At 37.1% G+C, this 26,069-nt stretch overlaps 1 long non-coding RNA gene across 1 annotated transcript in view; it reads right to left on the bottom strand.

Moving 5' to 3' along the window:
• Positions 1-3,613: 3,613 nt before the first annotated feature.
• Positions 3,614-26,069, bottom strand: part of LOC308056846 — a 230,431-nt gene continuing 207,975 nt past the window's right edge. Inside the window, exon 2 of the long non-coding RNA XR_013924996.1 lies at positions 3,614-26,069. This exon is cut by the window's right edge and continues 15,386 nt beyond it. This is a non-coding gene — a long non-coding RNA (uncharacterized lncRNA).

Raw genomic sequence — 26,069 nt, 5'->3', positions numbered from 1 at the left:
TGCACAAAAAGTGGACATCCCTGTGTTTTGTTTAGGTGCTGTCAAAATCTTTTTACTCTTTTCCATATATTTTAAAGATTAAAATTAAAATGGAGAATTGATTGCTCAAATTCATCTTCATACTAGATATCAAGGGAATTTTTGAGTAGCTGGTAAGTTCCTATACATAGAGCTATATCTCTTTATAAACCTGTTAGTAAGATGCTATCATACCAACAGAACAGCAATACTTGCTATTTAAGCACATGTAAAATAATGACCCTTACTAATGAAAAGAATAACACTTCTGTCTTTCATAAGCTTTTTAATTGGACAGTCTGAATTTTATTATTACGAGAATATGAAATAAGAAGCAACAAAATTACTTGTATAAGTTAGATAAAAGTTCAACAGCAGAGCTTGAATAAAAAGTAGGCATCCTTAGGCCTAGCTTAATGGTTCTGCTATTAATAGCTACCTGCCATGCAGCCAGATACTGCTAAGGCAAGAGCTGAAATAACTGGTTGCCCCCTGTAGTTCTATTGTTAGATTATATCTCCACAATAATATAAAACCTACAGGATGATATACCAATACAGTAGGGATTTGGCAGTTATGCCCTTGGAATTGTAGCTATATTGATGGACTTAACAAAAAATTACTCCAGTGAAGCATACTTAGTCACCAGTAAGAATTCCTTTAGTGAAAGTGACTTTCCAAAAAGCACCCATTTTCCAAATATACTCTCCTGTTTCCTTGTTACTCCAGTACAACATGTTTGGAAAATGTGTGGATGGTCTACTATTTAGAGCTGTCCTGAAGCTGAAACAAGCATTGATGTGTTACATCTCAGAATTTGAACCAAAGCTTAAAGAACACAAATGGTTTGTGAGAGTTTGTAGCTGTCCTGTTATATGCTGCGCAACTTACATATACTGATGAACCCTATCAAGAAAAGGAAAGCTTAAGCTTACAAGTAAGTAGAAAAATTATCTTCAACAGATCAAAAACATTCATAGAACCCCTGAAGAAGTTGCCTGTATACATGTCCTACCTTTGGCCATATTTCCCATTCTGGTAGGTCATTATTTCTAAGAGTGGAATGAAAGGTTTTGTGCTGTAAATCCATGCAAACATTTTTTATTTCTGTCTTCAATTCCACCCTACTTCTGAAATAATCTTCAGCCTTTCTAAGTGTCCCTTTTTATTTCCCATAAGATGTTCTCTTATACTCTATACTTCCTTATGCCACCTTCCCATTTGTATCACCTCAGGATATTCTTACTCCATATTGAATGGATTTGTCTGTAATGTATGTTCAGAGACAAGTATTTATTATACACAGAATTTTTAAAACTTTAGGTTGGCCTGCAGGGAAGATTCATATCAGCAAAATACAAACATGACAGGACCGAGTTTTCATATGTAGAATATGGTTTCCTCTGAGGAAAGAGAAGGTCTGGCATCTGAGATACGCTACTGTATCTAAATCTAAGATAGAGGAAAGGACCAATGAAAGAACCCTTTGATAAATATGGAAAATATTTACTGAACTTGCTGCAGTGCTCTATATTGTGAATGTGATACAATGCTATAACTTTAATTTAAACACCTCAAGAAACAAATTCCTTTCTTACTATGTCCAGGGTGTGGAGTTTCATAGATTCTGCCCCGGGTACATTACATTTTGATTTCCCAATGGTTAAGGTAAAAGCTTCCTTTAATATACCTTCAGTTCATTGCAGAAAACCAAAAAAGAGTATACACATAGATAAGAGAGTTCCCAGAAAGGTTTTGGTAGCCTTCAGAGGCAAAGTTTTCATCTCATGTGTATTATGATACTATGAACTATAAATTTTCTTTACTAAATAAAATATTAGGTTTTCTTTACCCCACCCCCATTCCTCTGCAACTGAACCTAGTAAAAGCTATGGGGTCAAGGTGGAGAAAGTGGTACATCAGAACCTAATAGTCATGGTAGGAAGACCTGTAATAGCAATAATGGTAAAACCACGACATTTTATTTGAAATAGAAGCAGCATTTTGCATGTATAGAAGAAATTCTGGAAGAAATAAATGTCTCATTCCAAGGAGTGAAAACTAAAGATGCGTGGAGAGACATCTTTGGTTTAATAAATGGACATTTCAATTTCCAGATTCCCAGACCCTGATATACTTCTCTTTATGAATTTACTCAGCAGATGAAGGCCTCAGGAAAATGTGAAATATTTACTTTGATGGGATTTTTTGAAACTCATGTCTAAGTATCTGAGAAGTGGTTGAAAACCCTATTTCAAGTTAAGATTCTTCCCGTTTTCTCTAAGGTGGAGAAAATAATTTGAGACCACAATTATCCAGGAAACAAGATAATTCATTAATGTGACATTTCCATACATACTTCATTGTGCAATAGTACACACTCATAGAAACAATGCCCACTAATTTCTGAGAATCAAATCGTAAATGTCATTCTTCATAAACAGTTACATAAATGACCCTGTATGTTATATGCAACCTTTATTTACTGAAAGATTTAAATCAGCATGAAGAGGGATTGTTCTTGATTTGAATTTTAAAATGTTTAAGTAGAAGATGACACTAACTGAAGATACTGAGCACAGTAAATACCTTTGCTCGTATAATTTACTGAGTCTGAATTTTAGTGTTATGAACAAGAATTTTGTGGGGTTTTATGGACAATGATTGGTTAGAACTGCTTTCACTGTTACTTTGCAAAATACATGTGAACTCTAAGGGAAACAAGTGTAGATTTAGATACACTTTTATAAATGAAAGATTTGGGTATACACGTAAATAAGTTAGCGCCCAGAAAGATTTTTGTAGTCTTCAAAGTACCAGTTTTCATGTCATGTACGTCATGATACTATGAAAGATACATTTCCTTCTTTACTAAAAAAAAAAAAAAAAAAAAAAAACAAACAAAAAACCAAACAAAAAAACCCAGGATTTGGAAATTTTGGAAAAATAGTTTCACATTTTTGCTGTCATGTTTTTTTTATTAAAGATGCTTATTAACACTAAACCTTTTTAAAGCCAAATTACATACATGACTCAATTCAGCAAAATTTTTAAACCTGTGCCTAGTCTCCAGTAGTCTCTGCAGCTGTTATTGCATTATTCCTCAGCACAGAACTGCAGAAGCAAAGGGGAGAAATCAGAGACTGAAGCTCTGGAGAGTTGTGAAGAGTAGGGCTATGAGAAGCATAGAAATCAACGGAATACATGAAAGTCACAAAACGTTCTGTGTTACTCAGTAGATAACTTGATGGCTTAATGTGTTTTCCATCTGTTTCAGATTTTAGAAGCAGTGATAAAAAGACCTGATATGATAGATAAATATTTCCTGGATGTGAAGGTGGTATAAGCATGTGGGTTTGAATTAAGAAAGAAATTTACTTGAAGTGTTAATCTTGCAATAATTGCATTTCTTCTGACCAAAGCAGGGAAAAGAACCAGTAGAGTGAGACTGAGATAATGCACTTTAGAAGCCTATGATGGTATCAGTCCCTGGTGACCCTTTCCTGACCTTTAAAGAAAGTTCTGTAGATCTGTGAGGGTTGTATTTATTCCAAAGGACGCAAATATTCTTCTTTTTTTTTTTTTTTTTGGGGGTGGGGTGGGGTGGGGTGGGTGGGTTGTTTTGTTGTTTTGGTTTGTAGCTGGGGTTTTTGGTGGTCTGGGTGGGTTTTTTTTGTTTGGTTGGTTTTTTTCCTTTTAAGCAGTGCTTTGATATTCCATAAGTTATTATTTATCTGACTTCTTTACATATAAAAGTGTGGAGATTTTTGCTGTTGTAATGAATTAAACCATTTCACTCTCTGGTTATTCTTGCTAGCTTTTAAAGATAATAAAATTGTTGATAAGTTACTACATTTTTTGCCATGTTTTCTGTGGAACTTACCACAAAAAATGCATAAAATTATATTCATTAACTGGAAATAGTGTGCAGGCAAATGAACTAAGAATTTTTTTCTTCCTGTGAGAGGACAAATATTAATTGAAATCACTTCCAGTTGTCTAAATTACCACTAAGTTCATGTTTTCTCAGAAATCATGGAAGGCGGACAAAACCAGCTGTGTGTGTATTCTTCTTTCTGTAATTTTAAGAATAGCTTTAATTTTAACCTGACATTTTTCTTTTTGTAAAGTAGTAAGGAACATATATGATCATTCAATGTCCTGCAGAAAGGGTATGGCTAGTATCATTGTCTGATGATGTTCAATGGAGCTCATTTGGACAAGAAGAAACAGTTGATATTATGATAAAGAGAATATTTCAATACTGTTTCAACAGCAGCATCCTTCTGACATCTGTCATAAGATTAGAGTTAATAAACTCTTCCTCCTTAAATGTTAAAAAGTTCTGGCATACTTTTTAGGAATGTAGTAATCACCGTGCTACTGTGTAACATTGGTGGCTGAGATTTGTAGTTTGTGGGTTATATTAATGGATTCATGGATTTTAATGGCAGAAGGAATTGCTGTTATTAGGAAATTTAATCTGCTTAACAAAATATATAAAATTTGGACATGATTTCCACCACCAGAACCACATATTTTCATGACATAGAGCTTATCTTTCTGAAGAATATTAAAAACAATTGATATTTCAAATTATGTATAGTTCTTAAAGCCCTTCAGTAAGTTGTTTCTGTAGGCAAGCATTTGATGATAAAAACTTTGAATATTGTATCAATTTATCAAGCAACTTTAAAAAATTTTACAGATAATTACGTATCCTCTATTAATAGTGATAATATGGAGATTATTTTGTTTTGGGGTCTTTTGCTAGTAGACCAAGGAGATGGGTCTAGAATTTCTCATGAATGACACTTTTCTGGTCTTTGAAACATTTTTAGAATTCTCTGAGTTCTTCAAAATTTTCAGTAACTTACTGTATGTAGATCTCTGAAAATCAATTTATATACAAACAGTTGTCTTTTCAGTCATGTATTTAAAGAACAGAGAATTCCCCAAATGTCTGATTATATGCTCAATAATGTTATAAATTCCTGTCACCTATAGTGATGTTGTGTAAGTTCTTTTATATATTGTTTAGAACTAAATAACTTACATTGGGTTATTTTGCCACAGTACAAAATAAGGGCAAATTTTTCATGCTATTTCTTTGCCATAAACATTCCTTCAACACTTTCCTTAAAGTGCTGGAATTCAAACTAAAAAATATTTAAGCACTCTGTCATAATTTGAATAAATTGTTGTGAAAGGTGTGCTTATTTCAGCAGATAGATTTCTGATGTCAATGGTAAACCTTAGATCTATGCACTGAATGTTACTTCATTGATCATAAATACAGTATCATGTCAGAGACACTAAAAATTCTAGTTATTTCTCTCCATGAAGCTCCCAGTAGCAGTCATGTACAAAAACTACATGTGGATATGTTCTGTACTCCTGGAAAGACTAGTAAGAGAGCAGAATCTTTGGTTGGCCTGCTTCATCAGATAATCTCTGTAACATTCATGAGGGCTGGCTAGTTAGGTAGTACACACATTGCTCTCATCCGACTCAAAGAAAGTAGAACTAACTAGATTATTTCCCAAAACACTGTTCACAAGATTGTCCTCCTACAACTACTTTTCATTAAGCCAGTTTTTGTGGTTCCATTTTTAAATTTTAGACTGCCTTGGGAACGAAAGTAAACTAACTGGATTTGTCAGAAGCTGAAGAGAGAAAAAAGGAAGACTGTGATTATCATGTGTTATAAATTTAATATTTAAATTAATTTTAAAGGTTGGCATAAAAAGGCATGTTTGCACAGAATTGATATACGATTTCCCCAAAATATATTAATTTTATTATAATCAATATTTTTTCTACCGGTAACAAGTTTCTTAAGCAGAAACAGTATTGTTTAAAAAAAGCACAAGAATTCATGATTAAGGAGAAAAGAAAGCAGAAAATTTCTGCATTCAAATCAACAGTGACAAAACTCGAGTGCTATCTCTGAACAAAAGACTTCACAGAATTCAGACAAAATAATACAATGAAATTATTTTTAATAAACACAATAGAAAATGAAAAATGAATGAACCATTAAAATGGTGTTAATATAATTAATAATTTCAGAGAAGAAATAAAATCCCAAACTGCTGATTTTAATTCTGTAAAATTCAATTAAACTTGGCATAAGCACAGAAAGACTTAAAAGAAGAAGTGAAAAGAGATGAAGGCCTTCCAATCATTACTAAATATTTAGCCAATTCAAACTGAACAGCAAACATAACCATGGGTCTGAACTGGAACATTTCCTGTAAGAATATATAGTTATACATAGATTTGAAATTTTTATTAATTTCTATAGTTTTTTATAGAATCATAGAAACATTTAGTCTGGAAAAGATCTTTGAGATCAAGTCCAACTGCTAACTCAGGATGCTAACTCCATCACTAAACGATATCCTGAAGAACAACAGCCACAAGGTTTTTTAACACCTCCAGGGATGGTGATTGCATCACTTTCCTGGGCAGCCTGTTTCAATGCCTCACCACCCTTTCAATGAAGAAACTTTTCTTAATTTCCAATGTCTACCTTCTCTGATGTAACTTGAGGCAACTTGAGGCTTTTTTCTTCTTGTCCTGTCACTTGTTATCTGGGAGAAGAGACCAAGCCCCACCTACCTACAGCTTCCTGTTGGGCAGTTGTAAAGAGCAATAAGGTCCCCCTGAGTCTTCTTTCCAGACTAAACATCCCCGGTTCCCTCAGCTGCTCTTCATAAGCCTTGTACTCCACATCCTTCACCAGCTTAGTTGTCTGTCTCTGGACACTCTCCAACACTTCTAAGTCCCTCTTGTAGTGAGGGGCCCGAAACTGAATGCAGGATTCAAGGTGCAGCCTCACCAATCACTGCCCTGGTCCTGCTGGCCACACTGTTTGGGATACAAGCCTGGTTGCTGTTGGCCTTCTCAGCCACCTTGGCACACTGCTGGCTTATGTTCAACTAGCTGTCAATTAGTACCCCCAGGCCCTTTCCTGACAGACAACTGTGGAAACACCACTCTTCCCCGGGCCTGTAGCATTGCGTGGGGCTGGTGTGACCCAAGGGCAGGACCCAGCACTGAGCCGTGTTGACCTTTATAGAACTGGCCTGGGCCCATCGCTCCAGCCTGCCCAGGTCCCTCTGCAGAGCCGGCCTGCCTTACAGCAGTTCAACACCCCCCCCCCGCCCCGAGCCTGGTGTCATCTGCAATCTTACAGAGGGTGCACTTGATTGCCTCATCCAGGTTGTTGATAAAGACATTAAACAGAACTGGCCCCAACCCTGGCCCTGGGGAACACCACCTGTGACCAGCTGCCAGCTGGATGTAACTCATTGGGTTCAGCGGCCCAGCCAGCTTTTAACCCAGTGCAGAGCACACTTGTCCAAGCCCTGAGCATCCAGTGTCTCCAGGAGAATGCTGTGGGAGATGGTGTCAAATGTTTTACTAAGGTCCAGGTAGACACCATCCACAGTCTTTCCCTTGTCCACTAGGCAGGTCATGTTGCCATCAAAGGAGATCAAGTCAGTCAAGCAGGACCTGCCTTTTATAAACCCATGTTCAATGGGCCTGATCCGCTGGCTGTCCTGCACATGCTGTGTGATGGCACTCAGGATGATCTGATCCATAACCTTCTATAACCTGCACCGAGGATAGGTTCCCTGGATCCTCCTTTCTGCCCTTCTTGTAAATGGGTGTCACACTGTCTAACCCCCAGTCTTCTGGGACCTCCTTGGTCCAGGTAGCCAGGACTGTTGATAAATTATAAAGAGCTTGGTGAGCTCCTCTGTCAGCTCCCTCAGTACCTTTGGGTGGATCCCACCCAGACCCATAGACCTGTGCGTGTCTGAGTGGAGCAGCAGGTCACTAACCATTTCCTCCTGGGCTGTGGGGACTTCATGCTGCTCCTCCTCATCCCTGTCTTCCAGTTCAGGGGGCTGAGTGCCCAGAGGGAAGCTGATCTTTCTGTTAAAGACTGTTGTAAAGTAGGCATCAAGTACCTCAGCCTTTCCCTTGTCCTTTGTGGCAATGTTCCCCACCACATCAAATAAAGGATGAAGATTATCCTTGGCCCTCCTTTTGTTTCTAATGTGTTTGTAACATTTTTTGTTATCTTTTACGGCAGTTGCCAGCCTGAGTTCTAGCTGGGCTTTTGCCTCTCTAATCCTCACCCTGTACAACCTCATGACATCCTAACAGTCCTCCAGAGCTACCTGCCCCTTCTTCCAAAGGTGCTAAACTCTTTTTTTTCCCACCAAGTCCCAGCCAAAGCTCTCTGTTCAGCCAGGCTGGTCTTATTCCCCACTGGCTCATCTTTCAGCACATGTGGACAGCCTGAGCCTGTGCCTTTAACATTTCCTTCTTGAAGAAAGCCTAGCCTTCCTGGACCCCTTGGCCCTTCAGAACTGCCTCCCAAGGGACTCTGTCAACCAGGCTCTTAAACAGGCCAAAGTTGGCTCTCTGAAAGTCCAAGGTAGCAGTACTGCTGGCCACGGCCCTTACTTCTTTGAGAACTGGAAACTCTGTCATCTTGTGATTGCTAGTCAAAGACGGCCTCTGAACACCACATCTTCCCTGTTTGTAAGCATCAGGTCCAGGGGAGCATCTCACCTGGTTGGCTCACTGACCAGCTGTGTCAGAAAGTTATCTTCCATATGCTCCAGGAACATTCTAGACTCTTTTCTATCTGCTGTGTTGCATTTCCAGCAGACATCTGGTAAGGTGAAGTCCCCCATGAGACTTCTCCCAGCTGCTTGCAGAATGTTTCATGTGCCTCTCCATCCTGGTTGGGTGGTTTATAAGACTGCCACCATGATATCTGCCTTGTTGGCCCTCCCTCTGATTTGTACTCATAAAAATTCAACCCTACTGTCACCATTATTCAGCTCCAGGCAGTTGAAACACTCTCTGACATACAGAGCTACTCCACCAGCTCTCCGTTCTTGTCTATCCCTCCTGAAGAATTTGTAGCCATCCATCGCATCACTCCAGTCCTGTGAGTTATTCCACCGCCATGACTGCAACTATGCCATAGCCTTCCTGCTTCATGATGGCTTCCAGATCCTCTGTTTGTTGCCCAGGCTTCTGGCACTGGCATAGATGCACTTAAGCTGTCCAATAGCACAGGCGAGGATCTCTCCTCCAACCCTGACATGCCACCTCCAGGCTTATCTCCAGCAAGCCTGGTTTTATTGCCTTCCCCCTTTGAATATAGTTTAAATCTCTCTATGAGCCTTGCTAGCTCCTGACCTAAGATCCTTGTCAGTCTTTCAGGTCCAGAGCCAGGTATTGATCTGTGTGACCTTCTGATTACACACCTCATTGTTCCCTGCCACTGGCAGAAAAAAACACTACTTGTCCTCCTGATCCCTCAGCCAGCAGCCTCAGGTCCCTCTAGATTACCTTCAGACTTCTTGTCATTTGGATTTCCTCGTTTCCCACTTGGAAGACCAGTAATGGGTTGTAATCAGAGGATCATACAAGGCAAAGGAGTTTTCTAGTAATATCCCTCACCTGAGCCCCAGGGATGCAACCAACTTCTCTACAGGTTGGGTCCAGTCAGCATATCGGGCCCTCTTGTCCTCTCAGATTGGAGTTACCAGTGACAACCAGTTTTCTTTTTTTCCTAGCAGAGCTGGTTGTGATGTGCGGGGTTGACTAACCTGCTCTAGGCAACTCCTCCAACCTGGGAGGGCTTTCATCCACACCATCATTCTCCTGGCCTTTGGGTTCCACAGCTGCATACCTATTGGATAGGGGCACGTGGGAAAGTGAAGTAGGTGGGGGTAATTCACCTGCTGCACCAAGAAGGGACCTGTTTCCATTCCTCCCCATCACCTAGGACCACTCTCTCTGTCTGGGGGATTGTAGGTAGGGAAGCCTCCACTACTTGTGATATGTCTGTGCAGTGCATTTTTCTCAGTGGTAGAGGGTGGCTGCACCAGTCTATCTCCCTTTCATGCTCCCTGATACACCTTAACCTTTTGACTTCCAGCTCTGCCACCAGGCTGAGCAGATCATCTACCTGGTCAAATCTTACACTGTTGTTATCTCTGCTTCCCTCTGACAGCAGTGACAGGGCTTTAATGCCCACTGTATTCTAAAGTACTCAATCATTTAAAATTTCAGGGTTATTCAGAGCTGTTCAGAGCTGCTGAAAGCTACATTCCAGATTATTTATTAAGGAAGCAAAATTGGTGGCATGACCAGCACTCATTTGAAACTCTTTATCACCCTTTTTTTCTTTGCTGAGCATGTTTGAATAAGCAATTTTATCTCTTTTAATGCCTAATGTTGGTCATCAAACTCATGGTGATCCAATTTCAAAATTTAATCATATGAAATTCACTCAGATCTGCAGAGTACAAAATTGAAAATTATAGACTATAGTTCAAATTTAAAAAGCTAACTGAGCAAAACCAATCTTACAGAATTACAGAACTGACAGCATTGTAAAGGTTTTACTTAGCAGTGTTTGGAAATAGATACTTTTTTTCCCATGCTGACTCAACAGCACTTACGCTATATGATAAAGCCAGACATTACCTGTATCCATGATGATGGACATGAAGTACCACTCTTATACTGAAGAATACAGACTTTGCAAAGGTTGGTAGAAGACAGTTTTGTATCTTCTTGTTCTTATGTCCTGTAAGTTCACTGTTCTATAAATTGCTTACTCTTTACCACACAGATATAACGAAGTTCAGCAAATTACAGAGTTTGAGTATGCAACAAATAATTGATTTTCCCTTTTCTTTACTGAGCAAATTAGCTGTAAACATCTCTCAAAATTCTCAAGCATGTTAATTATTCTAAATTATTTCTGATTTTCCACAGTTTTTCAAATCATTCAAGCTATAAGTATATGTTCTAAAATTAGAATTTTGACTTATACATCTAACCAGTTAAATTAGTAATGCGTGTAAATTCCTTGTGTTATTGTCAACAAATTTACACTTGCATATTTATTTGTAATATAAGGTACCAATGTTGTCAAATACACTGATACATCAACTAATTAAGAGAAAAAAGCAGTAGTATTGCACACGTTAATTTAATATCTAAAGAACATTAATTATCACATCCTCAAGGAAAAACTACATATCAAGAAATAGTTATTTCCCTGAATGTGCATGACTTTTCATGATTTCATGTTAAGTTAAAAGCTGAAGTAAAGTGACATCAAAGGATATCAGAACAATGTAGATTGTCTTTGCAAATGCAAATGGTTTTCACACTTTTTCCTAACATTTGATCAGGTTTAATTGCTAGACTGTTTTAAAGATGTAACTTGTTCTGTCAAAATCTTTCTGTCTAGCAAAGAGTAGATGATACATACATGCAGTTGTAGTAGATTAGATGCTTCCCAGACTTACGTGATTATGAGGTGGAAAAGTTAAATAAGAATTCTTTATTTAGTTTCAACAAATATTTACTTTTTATACAAGGAACTATAAATATCTGAATTACGTTTTCTGTTTTTTTTTTTTATATTGCAAATACATCCTTAGTTCAATAGGCACAGAAATAAATTCTACCACTCTGTGGAGGAAAATGTTTTGGAAAGTACTTAATCTTCTGGACAGCAGGATGGAGGAAGAAAGGTATTTAATTATGTAGGATAATTTTTTTTATTTTTTTTATTTTTTTTTGCAATTCATTAGCAGAACTGTAGAAAAGTCACCAGACTGGAAGTCTTATGTATATGCTTATTATTAATTTTCAAGTTGACATCTTTTGACACTTTCATTACTTGAAATTTATAATCATGGGAAATTTTTCCTGCCTCCAATATTCATGTTTTACTTTCATAATATTTGTAGCACAGCTTTCAAAAGTGGCTCAGTAACTGAAGTCTCAGTTCTGTTGGCTCTTAGAAGACTAAGGAGCTAGTAAAGCCTACAGGTTTAGGAGAGCTTTGGTCAAATGAACAGTTTTTAACGACTGTCCTTCATATCTTAGTCACTGAAAATCAACTCAGAATCCCAAATTTCTCAGAAAAATTCAAATTTCATTCAACTGATATTTGAACTTCCATTTTGAAAACCTTTCACTTGCTCCTGACCATGCTGAAGTTGATGGTCCTATTCTTAAAGCACAGGATCAGTGGTCTGAAAAAGCTTATTTATGTTTGTAGAATAATTGTGTTAGATCTATGGCAAATTAGCTGTATAAATGTTATTTTTGTCTGTCCTTGTGATGAGAGTACACTGTATTCATTTCTTTGAAATGTAGCAAAGGAAGAAAATATTGAGGGTGGAAATAAAATCTGATAATTTCAAATCTCTCTAGTGAAACAACAGAATAAAAAGAGGTAGCTCTTAACTTGCCTACTTCAAGACAAACTTACCTCCATCCAGTCTGAAAACTATAATTAATTAGTCATGACATGAATAATTATTGCTGATCTTGAGTCAGCTTTCAACAATTCAACAATCACAGATAACTACTGTAGCCTTCTGATATCACTGCAGCTTTTTTGGGACCACACAGCAAAATCTTCATGTGGTGAACTGATTTGTCTGAGGGTAGTCAGGATAATATCCTTTCCTCTTATTTCAAGGTTTTAATGAGTTCTAAGTTACTGATCTTTCTTATGTGAAAAAACCCTCATCTTCCTATTTTTTTTTCTTGAATATGTGCATTTCACAAAATACTTTGTTGATGTTGTATTAATAAAATCTTTTCATTGTTATGGGGATGGAATTAAAGTAGAAACAGGTTATGTGTCATTAAGCATAACAAAGGGTTTAGAAACTAAGTTTTAACACATTTTCTAATTGCATAAGGTGTATGATTAAATTTTCATTTTTTCTTAAATCCCTTTATTTTCTTTCTTGAGATTGCACTTTCATAATTCTTGCTACAATATGAAATATTGCATGTATAAGCCAAGTATTTGAGTATAAAGTTGTAAAGCTGTGTCTCACTTCTTTTTTCAGATAGAAAATATTGTGCACATCCATTTGCAATACATTTTAAAAAATGCATTTCATTGAAAACATTTTGGGTTCATCCATATATTTGCATTCTGGAAAATTGAATGTCACACGCTTGTACACACTTTGTTTCAGGTTCCCTAATTCATTATAAATCCTCCTAGACTTAAACAATCTTTTTCTTGTAGAGAAGCCATGCTGTGGAAGATGGGATTTCCCTCTGAGGTGTCCACAACACATGATAAAACTGGATAAGCAGAATGCTTTGCTCTAGAAAAGGTGCATTCACTAAGTCAGAGAGCTTACTTAAACCAGAAAATGCTCTCCTTTCACCCGTGTGGGACAATCACCTTGAAAGGGGGGAATTAGAGAAGATTGGGTCCTAATAGAAGCATAGTCTTACAGCAAGCTTTTGTAAGGATTTAAATACGAACTATGTGAACAAGTAGTGACTGCCTGTTTGTGATGTTGGCAGTGACCTGACAGGAACAATCTGAGCAAAGCATCTTATTTACATATCTGAGTTGAAAAAACATTGTGGCACACCTGGCAGATCAGTTATATCAGTCCATCATGACCATCAGGTGGAAAGAAATTTGTTCTGGTAGCAGTAGAAGTCATCTCTGATCTTACTATAGAAACATAATATACGTAAACAACCAGAGAAAACACAGTGAGGGGACTGTTCAGCACACTCCCCCTTACCGAGGAAATCCAGAATTACAACGGGACACACTTCACAGCTATCATAGTGCAAGAGTGGGCCAAAGAGGAAGGAATTTGATGGGTGTTCCACACCCCATGCTGTCCTCAGGTCAATGGCATAGTTGAACAAACTAATGGTTTGGTTAAAAGATTTGCTAAAACACATGAATCTGGGTGGCACCTACAACTGTCTAGTGCCATCTGTCAGTTGAAGAACAGATGGAGTGGAGATGGTAGTGCAGAAATGAAAGCTTTTTTTGCTCATCTGCTAACACAATTGCCCCAAAGGTCCACACTTTGTGCTGGACAACCTGTATTAGTGAAGATACCCCAAATTGGAACCATACCAATGGTACTAGTCACTTCTAAAAAAACTCTATGTGTGGGAAGCCAGAGATTGCTCAGGAAAAATACATTGAATCAGTACTCAACAGATTTTACCCTTGTTTTAATTAATTCCACTGGTTGTATCTCCAGCTGAGCATATTTTCGTTTCTTTTCACAGGAATTATGAATGAACTGATGCGGATGGATGAAAGAGCCTACTGCTCATTTTGGCCATAATACTATTTTTGATATGCTTCATCACTTGCAAGCCTAAGTTCTAAGGATGTCATCCTTGAAATATAGATCTGTAATATCATTTTTTACATTGATCATGCAGTTTGCTTTGCTTTGCTTTGTAGCCAAAATAACCCAGATAGGCCATGGTCCCAAGCTTATATTAGGTATACTGGAAATATGGGAATAGATTCCAAAGATAAGAATCTGAACTTAGCTATTGTAGTTATGCATGGAACTTATGTATATTTGAGACATGAGTGGAAATGCAGTAATAAATGTTGGGCTTCCCTCTTGGTAGGAACAGCTGGAGAAGAAATCCACATAGGATGTAGAATGATCAATGGATCTAGACATGAGAAAGCCACCAATCACAGTAACCAATAGTACATCAAACCCAAGATGAAGGATACAAACTCATGTTCAGCTGAACAATTGGACTGTTGGTACAGTTTTACCTTAGTGCAGCCTAGTTCTACAGTATGCCTTTGGGCTCAACTTGGTGTGGGACTGTCATTTTAATTTAAAAGATATTATTAAGACAACACTATCCACCCCATCAGTATTGACCTTGATATCAAACCTCTCAATATCAGATTCCACACCCACAAATAAATACACTTTGTCTCCATAAATTTCTAAAATTGAACCATATGTGATCAAGAACACAGGCCAACAGCAGGTGTTGTTCAACCCACCATGCTTCCTCAAAAGAGTAGAATTGTCCATGCAAATTAACATTTCTACAATCCAACCAGCTTGTGCACCATTCCTGAAGACCTCTTATGCAGGATGGACAGCCTGGCTGCACAAACAAACCTTCTTTCCCTGAAGAAGAGCAAAAAGATGTGACTGGCATTCTGTGAACAGGATTGGGAATTCTAAATGGCATAGACTCAGAAGTCTTAATGAACAAATTGGTTACAGTAACCAGTGATCTGACCCAATATGATCTTCCCTTTTGACTTTCTGAACTTTTGGCTTTTATTGGACATATTGCCTAAGTGGGAGGGAATTGATCAAAAGGACAACCAACTGATGATAGATGCATTTCTTGTAGTCCAAAGCAATTTTTCTTTGGCTTTTAGTTGCATCCATGCACAATTATGGATACAATCAATGACAGCTACAATCAAAAGGGAAGGTGGAGAAGGTACATTACCAACTGAAATTTGAAAGGTAATCTAGGATAACACAATTGAATTTGAAAAGAAATTCCAATCCTGCTGGTATTTGGTCAATTTCACCTGTGATCCCATCAACAATATAGCTACAGCGTTTGTTCTGACTCTACACAATGCATCGGTATATACCATAAACCAAATCATTGCATTAGGACTGACTCACAATGGAGCTGTACTCTTACCAACTTGAGCATAGAGTATAGGACCAATGAAATGGGAATAAACGGAAACTGTTGATGTCAACACATGTATTGTACACGAACAGCAAGGGTTCATTTGTGAAAGGAACACCATCAAAAGTCAAGATATTTGTCTTGACACAGAACAAAACATTTGTCATTTTGAAATACACCCTGATGAAGATCCTGAAACTGTACTTAAATATATATTGGTAAGGGAGGTGCTTGTATGAGAATGCTTTGTGCTTTTGTAGTCGTAGATAACATTATAGTAGATAAAAGTAGTCACTCTAATATTTGTGTTTGTAATTTTCTTAAGATTATGTGATGTGACTTTAATCATCCAGCTCCCATCACAACTGACTAACTGTTACAGTCTAATTATACACTGATTCAAGTTTGTTGCCTACCCCCATTGGAATGAATCTTCTGTTGGTGAGAAAACTACTAAGACATGAGGATTCGACTCAATTGCTGAAACAAACAAGAAAAATTGACAGAATACTTTGATTACAGTCCATCATGATGCAGAAGAGATCCATCATGCCCTAGAAAGAGTGAAGGATGGAGAACGATGGTGGGACACTTTTTTCAGATGCTCACCAACTGCTACTGAAATGTTCAACAGAGTACTTCACCCTGTTGTTGTTTTATTGATACTAACTCTTTTGCTTTTTATCTTAATGATGGCACTATATGTAAAAGTTTGGGGTATGTCAAAACAATTATCCTACTTGCTATTTCTATTCCACCTGAGTATGCACGATATACCTGATATATATGTGTTTGAAACTCCACATAATATTAATCCTAAATGCCCTCATGTGAAACTTGAGTGACACAGGTTGGATTATGTGGGAAAATCACCTCAAAGGGAGGAAATTAGAGAAATTTGGGTCCTAATAGAAGCATAGTCTTACAGAAGCCATTTTAGGGTAAAATATAGGTATCACCTTCACGATGGTTGGCATGCACGGAATCTAAAATTACTACAGTTCCCTAAGCACCACAGCCTGCCAGCTCAGCACCTGCTGATAGGAGTGACGGAGGATGCAGCGGAGCGCAGGCACCACAGCCATGCTCTGTTGTGTTCCCACCAGGAACAGGAACTTGATGGCACCCCACAGCTGATAAGCTGCATACGAGTTGTCACATGAAGAACCCATGAGATGTCCGTGGCTGAGCCAACCATTGTGGTGAAATTACTTCTCTCAGATGAAATAACCTCATAGTAATACTAACGCACAACTCCCTCCCAAAGTTACCTGCCTCCAAGGTACTGCTACACCTCACCGGGCGCACAATACCAGTTAGTAACAACAATATGTACAACTAGAGTCACTCAAGGTCCACCTATATGTGATGGAATTGGACTAGTCCTGGACTGAAACAAGTCCACAGGCAGGGAATCACTGTTTAAACTCCTGGACTACCCAATTCTGATTCAGTGGTCACAAAGCTGGTCAAGCTGACTCACTCTGAAGTTGTTACGAATCAAGGAACTTCTAATCAAGGAAGTAAGCTTTAGAGATCATGAGAAACACAGAAAATAGTGAAAAGAACACCATTATCTAAGAAAGAAGCCTTCAAGTCAGGGAAGTTCTGCTATGTGAGGAAACAGGATGAGAAGGTGGTCCAATCCACTAACAACAGAAAATAAGTTGAAAATAGGACAAAGATAATTGTGGTAATGGGAGATTGCAACACCCAACTCAAATAGCCCCCCAAAAGAGGGCAAAACCCCACTTGAGGAGCATGCATAGTTTGAAAGTTTGAAATTCTGGATGGGTTTTTTTTGTGGATATTTGCCTAAAATACATAGTTACAATAGGATTTTTGTGGGTGTTCATGAAAGAATACAAGACACGAATGCAACCTACACAGTGAAATTAGATTTATTTCCCCCCTCAGATATATGTCTCTTCAACAATAGACAGATGCAGAAGAGAAAGTGATGAGTAATATTGGAGTGACTCTAGGGCAAGGTCTCGAAGTAATAATTGTGCTTGTTTTGTACATTTTCTTTGTTTTTCCTTGAGTGAGAAAAGCAGCACTAAGAAAAAGAATGTTATAGAAAGTTCTGTCCTTTGGAGTTCACTAGCAATTTTTCATACTTACAGTAGATACATGTATATACATAGAGAGTTACACAGAGTTATGTGCATATATAAAGTATAATATTGGATGTATATATATAATTTTATGGTTATGTTATAAAATGCCATATTTCATATTTTATGTCACACATAAATGTTTCATATTTCCCCCATATAAGAAATAGATATATTTATTTAGTAGCAATGAAAAGCTATAAGTTTTCATAGACATTTTAGACCATCCATTGCTGAGTCTGTGTGAGTCATTTACAGAGAAGACAACCCTTCTCAGGAAGCCGGTTTAGAGACTCCTCTTTAAAATCGCACTGTGCTGGATACTTTTTGTACCAGAGGAAGGAGACTATTCAGGTTGGAGTATACTTGTCCTAACAGCCTCTAAGTTCACGTGGTCTTGTATTCATATATACCTGTATATGCTTTTGGAAACTTAATCTTCCTCCTTTCTTCTGTTTGGGAGGTATTTTTGTTGACAGCCATAGGCTGGGAATGGAATGTCTTTAAATGTGTCTACTGAAGTGTACTTCACTTCAGACAATATTTTAAAATGTTATCCTGATGTTAGAAAGGCTTGGACAATCTGATATTTAGACTAGGCCTACAGGTTGGCTCAGGAAAGCAGAGCCACCCACACAGGCAGAGAGGCTTAGGATAGCGACTTAGATGGGTTTTTAAGTCCAGTCCTCTGCAATTCAATGTGATAAAATAATAGACCTGTAGATGCACAGACAACACATCACACCACCTCTAAACAGCACATCATAACCTTCCAAAAATTATGGTAAAAGACTGAAAACTGTGATTATGAAATACCAGTGAAAATGCTGAGGAGAAATTATAGATTTTTTCAGTTATCCAAGATTTCAGAACAAAAAATAAATTGTTTAGTAACATCTATACACAGGCTTAAGAAGCAAAACTCCAGTCTAAAACTTCTTCCTGATGTCAAACCTGTTCAGCCAATTTAATTTTGTGCAATTACAAAGTATTTGCCAGGTGTCTGAATGATTTCAGAACTAGTAGGAGCACTGGCCTAACACACTCTATTCCAGGGTCTACTTCTAACCTGCAATGCTTCAAAAGCAGACTTTCAGAAGCTGTGTACCTAGGAACAGAGGTTCCTTTCTGGCCACCTCAAGCATGGGACTAATGCAGTATAAGTACAGTACGAGCAGTGAGGCAATCATCTCCTTCACAACTTTTTAAGAGGTACCAGTTCATGCATGCTGAGGTACATAAAGCCCTAACTCAATTTTATACCTATAAGAATGTATCTATCTATCACACTGTATTTCATAAACTTCTCAGGTGGTATCAAATAATTTTGTTTCCTTGAAATACTGGAGTCTTTGATTTGTTAATACCTAGAAATAGAATAATGACTGACTTAGATCCCTGTGGAGAACTTATAGTTACTACCAAAAGCTATACATCTGTAAACCTCTCTAACTGTATGTATTGTTGATATTTGGATGGTGATCTTTGTTCCCACAGGATTATTCTATCTCTTAAATTCCACTAAGATTTTAATCTTTAGTAGCATTGCCAACTGTATTTTTTTGTCCACGTTTAGTTACACTGGGATCTTCTTCCTTGTCAGTCTTTCTTAATACAGTTAGTAATTGGCCAAATTGGTACACACACAGTGCATTGAAAAATAAGAAATTTGTTCTCTAAAAATAACACTCTGGGACCATAATTCATAACATGCAATTAATTTTTTTTCTTATGTCTATTTCAAATAAAAATCTCACAACAGGTTAAAATAATGTACTCAAAGTATATGCAGGCACCTCTGATTGTCCTGAAATTAAACTCTGCACTCTCTGTTAGATTCTTTGGATGAGATCTATCCTTCCAAAATACATATTGCAGATTGGACATTTTTCTCACATTCTCCTATAAAACCTTTCTCAGATTTCCATTCTATTCCCACAACAGCATGAAGTATAGCATTTTATGATTTTCCAGGATTTTATTTGAGTGCAATATCGTTTGCATTAATACTAACACTTCACTCAGGTCTAAGTTGTCTTTATATTAAAGATCTATAGAAAAATACTGTGTAAAATTTAAATGGGGAAAGTACATTTTGATATTTTGGGTTTAAGGGTCTTATTCCATTGTGAGTCAAGGCAGAGTGGAGGAAAAAAAAGGAGCAAAAGGGTTCTTTTATTTGCAGAGAAGAGATAACGGGCAGCAAGGTACTGGGAGGCACTGCTTACATCAGTGCAGACGTAAGAACCTGTGATGAGAAATAGAAAGCAGAAACACTGTGAACGTTGCTTAGGATATCACCTTACCACCACATGGCAAGCTTACATGTGGAGATACTGCCCCAAGAGCTTTCTGTGCTGTATAGCAATTCAGAATAGACTTTTCAGTAAGTTTGGACTGGTCATATGAACTAAAAGGTAACAGGAGTGGGTAGTAATGCAGAAGAGAAGTGCATGCTTTGGGGAGGAGGTCTCTGTCCTTCTGCTCCTCCATCTACCACAACCCAAGAGAAAAATCTCTCAACGGAAAAATTGTTACAGCCTAAAGCTGAAGAAAATTTTGCATTTTTGTTTTCAAGCAGGCTGCCATAAAGGCGTAGCTGATTGTCTTTTATGGAGTACTAGAAGCTCTTGAGATGTAGGTGAAGATAAGAAGCCAACTCTATGGATGGCAGATAAACACAAAGAAATGGAGAAAATCTGGAAATGCATCTTAGAGATACATATCCTTTTTATTTTTTAATATTGTTCTAACACTTTTGCCTGTCTATTTGTTTGTATCTGCACACCAAGCGAGAAGGAAGGCATTACTTCATACCCAGTGGAAGGAGGCAAGCTGTGTCTTATTTTCCGTCATACCAAAGCCTTGGTGCCTACTTACTGGATATCATAGTATTATGCTTTACTGTCATTACCATATAGCTCAAGATCCCAAAAAAGAGCTTTTATTAAATTATTCAGATATGAAAAAAAAACAAAAATAAATTCCATAAAGAAAAACAGAAAACCAGAATCAAATGTTCATTTGCATATGTCTCTAGTCTCACAACCTGGAATATCATAGTTATTTTAAGTTAGTCTGTTAATTTTGTGGGACAGTGAAGATGATAGTCTTTAAGCTTCTAAATTATTTTTGTCTACATGTCACAAAATGTGGTGTTGATTGCTAATCTTAAATGGATAACTAGTCTTGTTGATTTTAACCATAAGTATATGCAGACAGTCTTCATACAAAAATGGCATACATGTAATAAAGTTAGCTGTTCAGCTTGGCTCATGTTCTTGTAATATTTGTAGTGGCAAGGACTGTGAGAAACAGAAAAAAAAAAAAAAAAACCAAACTGAGAAACTGCAGAGGAATACAAATACCTAGAAATAAATAAGAAAGCACGTGGTTGTGAGCTGGCAGTTGGGCCCAAAAGGATGCAAAAACAGTGAGTGAAGGCATGCAGCAAAAACTGGATGTCAGAGAAGGGACATGAGGCACGTTGTCTGAGTATGCAGTAGATTTGAGAGATTCAAAGTTGGTCTCTTCTTATTAGGAGGTAAAAATCATAAGGAAACTGACCTTGCAAGTAATGGTTAGAGAAGACAGCATTGTGTTTGTGCCTTTTAGGATGAAAGGATAGGATAGGATAGGATAGGATAGGATAGAATAGAATAGAATAGAATAGAATAGAATAGAATAGAATAGAATAGAATAGAATAGAATAGAATAGAGCAAAACAGAATGCAATGATCAAGTTGGAAGGGACCTACAACAATCATCCAGTTCAACTGCCTGACCACTACAGGGCTAACCAAAGCTAAAGCATGCTACTAAGGGTATTGTACATATGTCTCAAACACTGACAGACATGGGAAACTGATCACCTCTTTAAGAAAGCTGTTCCAGTATTTGACCACTCTTTCTGTAAAGAAATGCTTTCTAATGTCAAATCTGAAACTTCCCTGATTCTGCTTTGAAGTGTTCCCATGCATCCTGTCCCTGGATACTAGGGAGAAGAGACCAGCACCTCCCTCTCCACGTCACCTCCTCAGGAAGCTGTAGAGAGCGATGAGGTGGCCCCTCAGCCTCCATTTCTCCAAACTAGACAAACCCACAGTCCTTAGTCACTCCTTATAGGACATGCCTTACAGCCCTTTCACCAGTTTTGATGACCTCTGGGTGCATTCAATTACCTTAATATGAGTGGATCTCATTAATCCTGGGGACAAGCCATCTCCTTTCAAAGGTAGAAAGTTTAGATGAAAAGCAGAAAATCGCGTGATTACTTTCAGTCTCGTGATTTCAGTAGTACAATCCATGATGTCTAGATGTTTGGGATTTACAATACTTCTATGCATTTTAAACATTGAATTTTGTGTTTTAGTCCTTTTGGCTTCACTGAAATGTAAACAAATAGTTATTATTAGGTCTGTTTCTAATGTTGGCTGTCCTGAATTGAAACAGTGTTCTGAAAGTTCTATGTGTTTTCAGGAAGTTATTTTTGTGTCTATTCATAAATTCCTTTCATATAAACAACAGGAATTTCATTTTATTCTATGGGGTTTACTGCAAAATTAGTAAAATTCCCAACTGTTTGAAATTGTTACAAAAGTTTAAGAAGAAAGGACAATTTAGCTTCAATGAAATAAGTCTCTTTCAAAATACCTAACTAGAAATTAAAAGACCTACGTGTCATTTTTTCCCCTTTATTTATTTCAGTATATTTTAAGTGAACTGTAGTTGTCTCTTCAATAACATTACTGAGCACTGTAGAAATTTATTGTTCTTTCATTTCCAATTTTCATTTATAGCTGAAATGAATATTTTTCCCAATTATATTTTAATAATTTCCACTCACATTTTACTTTTTCCTTTTATATACATATATATATATACATACATAAGAATATTAAGTCTTGAAAAATTCCTGCACAGTGATAAAACCCCTAGATTAATACACATTGGCTATTCAGCTCTCCTTACTTTAGGCTGAATCACTTCTATTTCAAGCTTTTTTTTTACTGCCACTGACATTGATTTCTAGTTAGTACGATGACCAGACTCTACCTTAAAGGAGTAAAACCTAGAGCTTATTGCATCTGTTCTACTGTCTTCCAAGATGTTTTTCTTTTATTTTGTACACATGCATAAAGGATACTTAGTGCCTACCAGGGGAAGATCCATAGTTAAATGGTTTATATCTGGAGAAGTAGAGAAAAGTGTTTCCTTTAAGACATCTTTAAGCTACTGACATTTTGGTAAATAGCAAACACTTGAAATATACATCAGACTTTTCTCCTGGAATAACCAGGTTTTCATCATCTGGCAGAACATCAAAGCATATGTAGGAGAAAAATAAAAATTAGTTGTTTTGATACTGTTGCTGGGATGAGTCTCATGAAATAACTGCTGTCCATCATTGAATAGATCCATAACTGAAAGCTGAAGCATTATTAATAACAAGTTTTTATCCAGGTCTCATTAGTTAATTAAAAAATAAATTTCAGAAGATGAAACAAATGTGATATCTTGACTAGCATTAGATAACAGCTCTGCCTATAACAGAAAGCCTACCAGAACTGAGTTTTTGAAATATTCATATATACATGTTCAGACTGAAATAGAAAAAAAGGACAGAAGAAATAAAAGAAACAAGAAAAAAAATATCTGTATTCATATTTTAAAAAACTAAGGATATGAGTCTCAAAAGTTCACAGAAATCAAGAAACATGGAGCGCTTATGTTCCCTCTACAGCTATAATTTTAATTTTAATGCATCTAAGCTACTCGTATAGTTTGTTGTGTCTTGTATGTTTTATTGTGGTTGTGCAAATGTCTTACCTTGCAGGCCCATTATGAGAATGAAAGACTCTCAGATTTGCAGCTAGATATGCAGAAGAAGGGAATTTATAGAGTTTCTGAAACAGTCTGAACTGAGTTAAAACAAGCCAGATCCTCAAGCAGTGTCAGTAGTCATCATTTCATTGGTGTTCTTCATTTCAAAGTATCCAATATTCTTGACTAATGCTTAGCTGGCAAGGCAACATAATGAGCAAATTATAAGGCAGGAAGGTGATGCAATCTAATCAGCGATAAAGGTGATATATCTGTAAAGAAAGGTTGACCAGACAAGTATTAATAAAATTATTCTATATTACCTGAGAGTACCAAAGAGAAGATATCAAACTGGCCTTAGAACTAGAATTCCAAAAAGGGTAGGAGACATGACATATACAGAAAACTGAGAATCATCAACATAAGTGTGAGCATGGGTGGTGACCTTGATAAGAGGGTATAATCTCTTCTTTCATAATTGTAAATGCATCTCATAACAGTATCACTAACTCCAAAAGCTGAAAGGTATTTGTCAGAATGAATTACATTTTATTGTCCTTACTGCTTCATGTATAATTCATCATTTCATATATAATTCATTACACTGTGATTGTTGAGAAATTGTAATTTTTCTACATATAACCTCGTGAAACTATACATTAAGAACATTAACTATATGAGGCAGTTATCAAGTAGTTTAAGCCTTACACTGCTGTTAAGCATCAAGGATCACCAGCAACATTGTTGACTCAGTTTGGGACACATCTCTTACTAAAGATGGTTCAAGATGATGGAGCCTATCTTCAGACTGGTTTCTACCTGTAGCATTTTTTTCCCTGTATTCTGGTTAAGGAAGCTCCATATAAAAATCAATGACAAGGGAATACATCTGATGTCATTAAATGACTGCTAAGTGATGCCAGGTGTGCTATAATGATTGGAAGTACATTTTGTTAGTCTTGTCACAGCTTTGGTGAAGCTCTGCAGTGGCCTTAAAACTCTCCCAAGACTGCCATGTTCAGACCTTATCATCAGATCAGTATGTTTTACTTTTCTTTGGGGCTGCATAAGATCCCTGATCTTGTCTTCTTTCAGGGCCCTCTCTGTCATGAGACCCACTGGTCACAATCTGACATTATGATGTTCTCAATAAAACAAAAATTCCCAGTGCCTGGCACAGCCTGTTTGGTTTTAGTCTGCTGGGTACTTTGATTTAAAATGTAGCACTTAGAAAACATAGACTTTGAGAACAGATTTACACAGAAATTATCAAAGAGACCAGAGTATCAGAGCTGACAGCTGTTGCATGCTAAACATATGTATGTTGTTTTTCTCATTCAGTGGTCTTGCCACGCATAAGCTTGCATTAAGTCTCCACCACAATTCTTCCTTGTTTCTGGGTGCTATCTTCTGGACTTCTCTGCAGAAATTTTTTCTTTTCCTTGGCCACAGCTAGGATGACAGGTCTTCCAGACATACTATTTTTATCTCATCTGTCATTGAAAGTCCTGAATAGCCTCAAGACTTGCTCATTACAATGTGATCTCTGTCCACTCTCAGGTGAGAAGCCTCTCTCATTAGCATGCACATAGTGTCCATATTTTATGAACATTTATTTAATCTATTTTTATATATATAGTTATATATATGTGTGTATATCTCTATATCTATATCTATAGATATATGCTTTTCTGTATTCAGGGCCATTCTAGGCTAGTGTCTCTACAGAAGTTGACAGATTTTAAGACTGCCACGTCAAAAGCATTTCCGAAGAAGCATTTCTTACATGAATGCATGTGGGGCAAATCTAAAGCAAGACACAGGGCAACACCATTTCAACAGTCATTGAATCTCTTTTGATTTCATAAGCTTCTGAAACAATCAACAATCTGAAGTGGTTCTTCTGTGCTTTATGTTAATTTGGGCTGTCTTAACGTTACCTCATTCAAGATTTTTTTATGGCTTGGTTTCAGTGCCCAGATTTACTAGAATAATAAATTTCTGCAGAAGAATCACAAACACAGTTATTTGGTTTTTTATAAGTAATGTTGCATATTCCTTTCCTTATGAAGTCTTATGAGAAGGCTAATTTTAACATAAAGTTTCGACTGATATTTCAGGTTACTCCGTCTTTGTTCTGATGTTGAAGGACAAAACTACCACCAATACAAAAAATATGTTAGATTAGATTACAATGAATAAGCTTCCCCATTTAGGAAAAGAGGTCATTGTTTCATTTGCTTTGTCACATTTACTGGCAGGAGATACTGATATGAAGTTTGAGACAACCGGAATAGCAGTCATATTTGGGATATTCAATTGAAAATAACAGTACTGCCAGAGAAACAAAGATGTAAGAACACCACATAATACCACTGTTTTCTTATTGTCATTGTTACTTAACTGAGGTTTCTTTCATGCAGTGACATTTGACAAGTACTTTCTGTGCAGCACTGAGAAGTGCAATTGTTAATTCTTCATAGAACCACAAACAAATACATTTTTTCATGTAAGTTTTTCCAGTGCTTTTAGTTATGGGACTAAGTGAATCTAGGGATGTTCTAG

Source organism: Falco punctatus (genome assembly GCF_963210335.1).
Source record: "Falco punctatus genome assembly, chromosome: Z".
Taxonomy (NCBI): domain Eukaryota; kingdom Metazoa; phylum Chordata; class Aves; order Falconiformes; family Falconidae; genus Falco; species Falco punctatus.
Note: the sequence above shows the minus strand (reverse complement) of the source record. Positions and strands in the feature narration are given on the sequence as shown.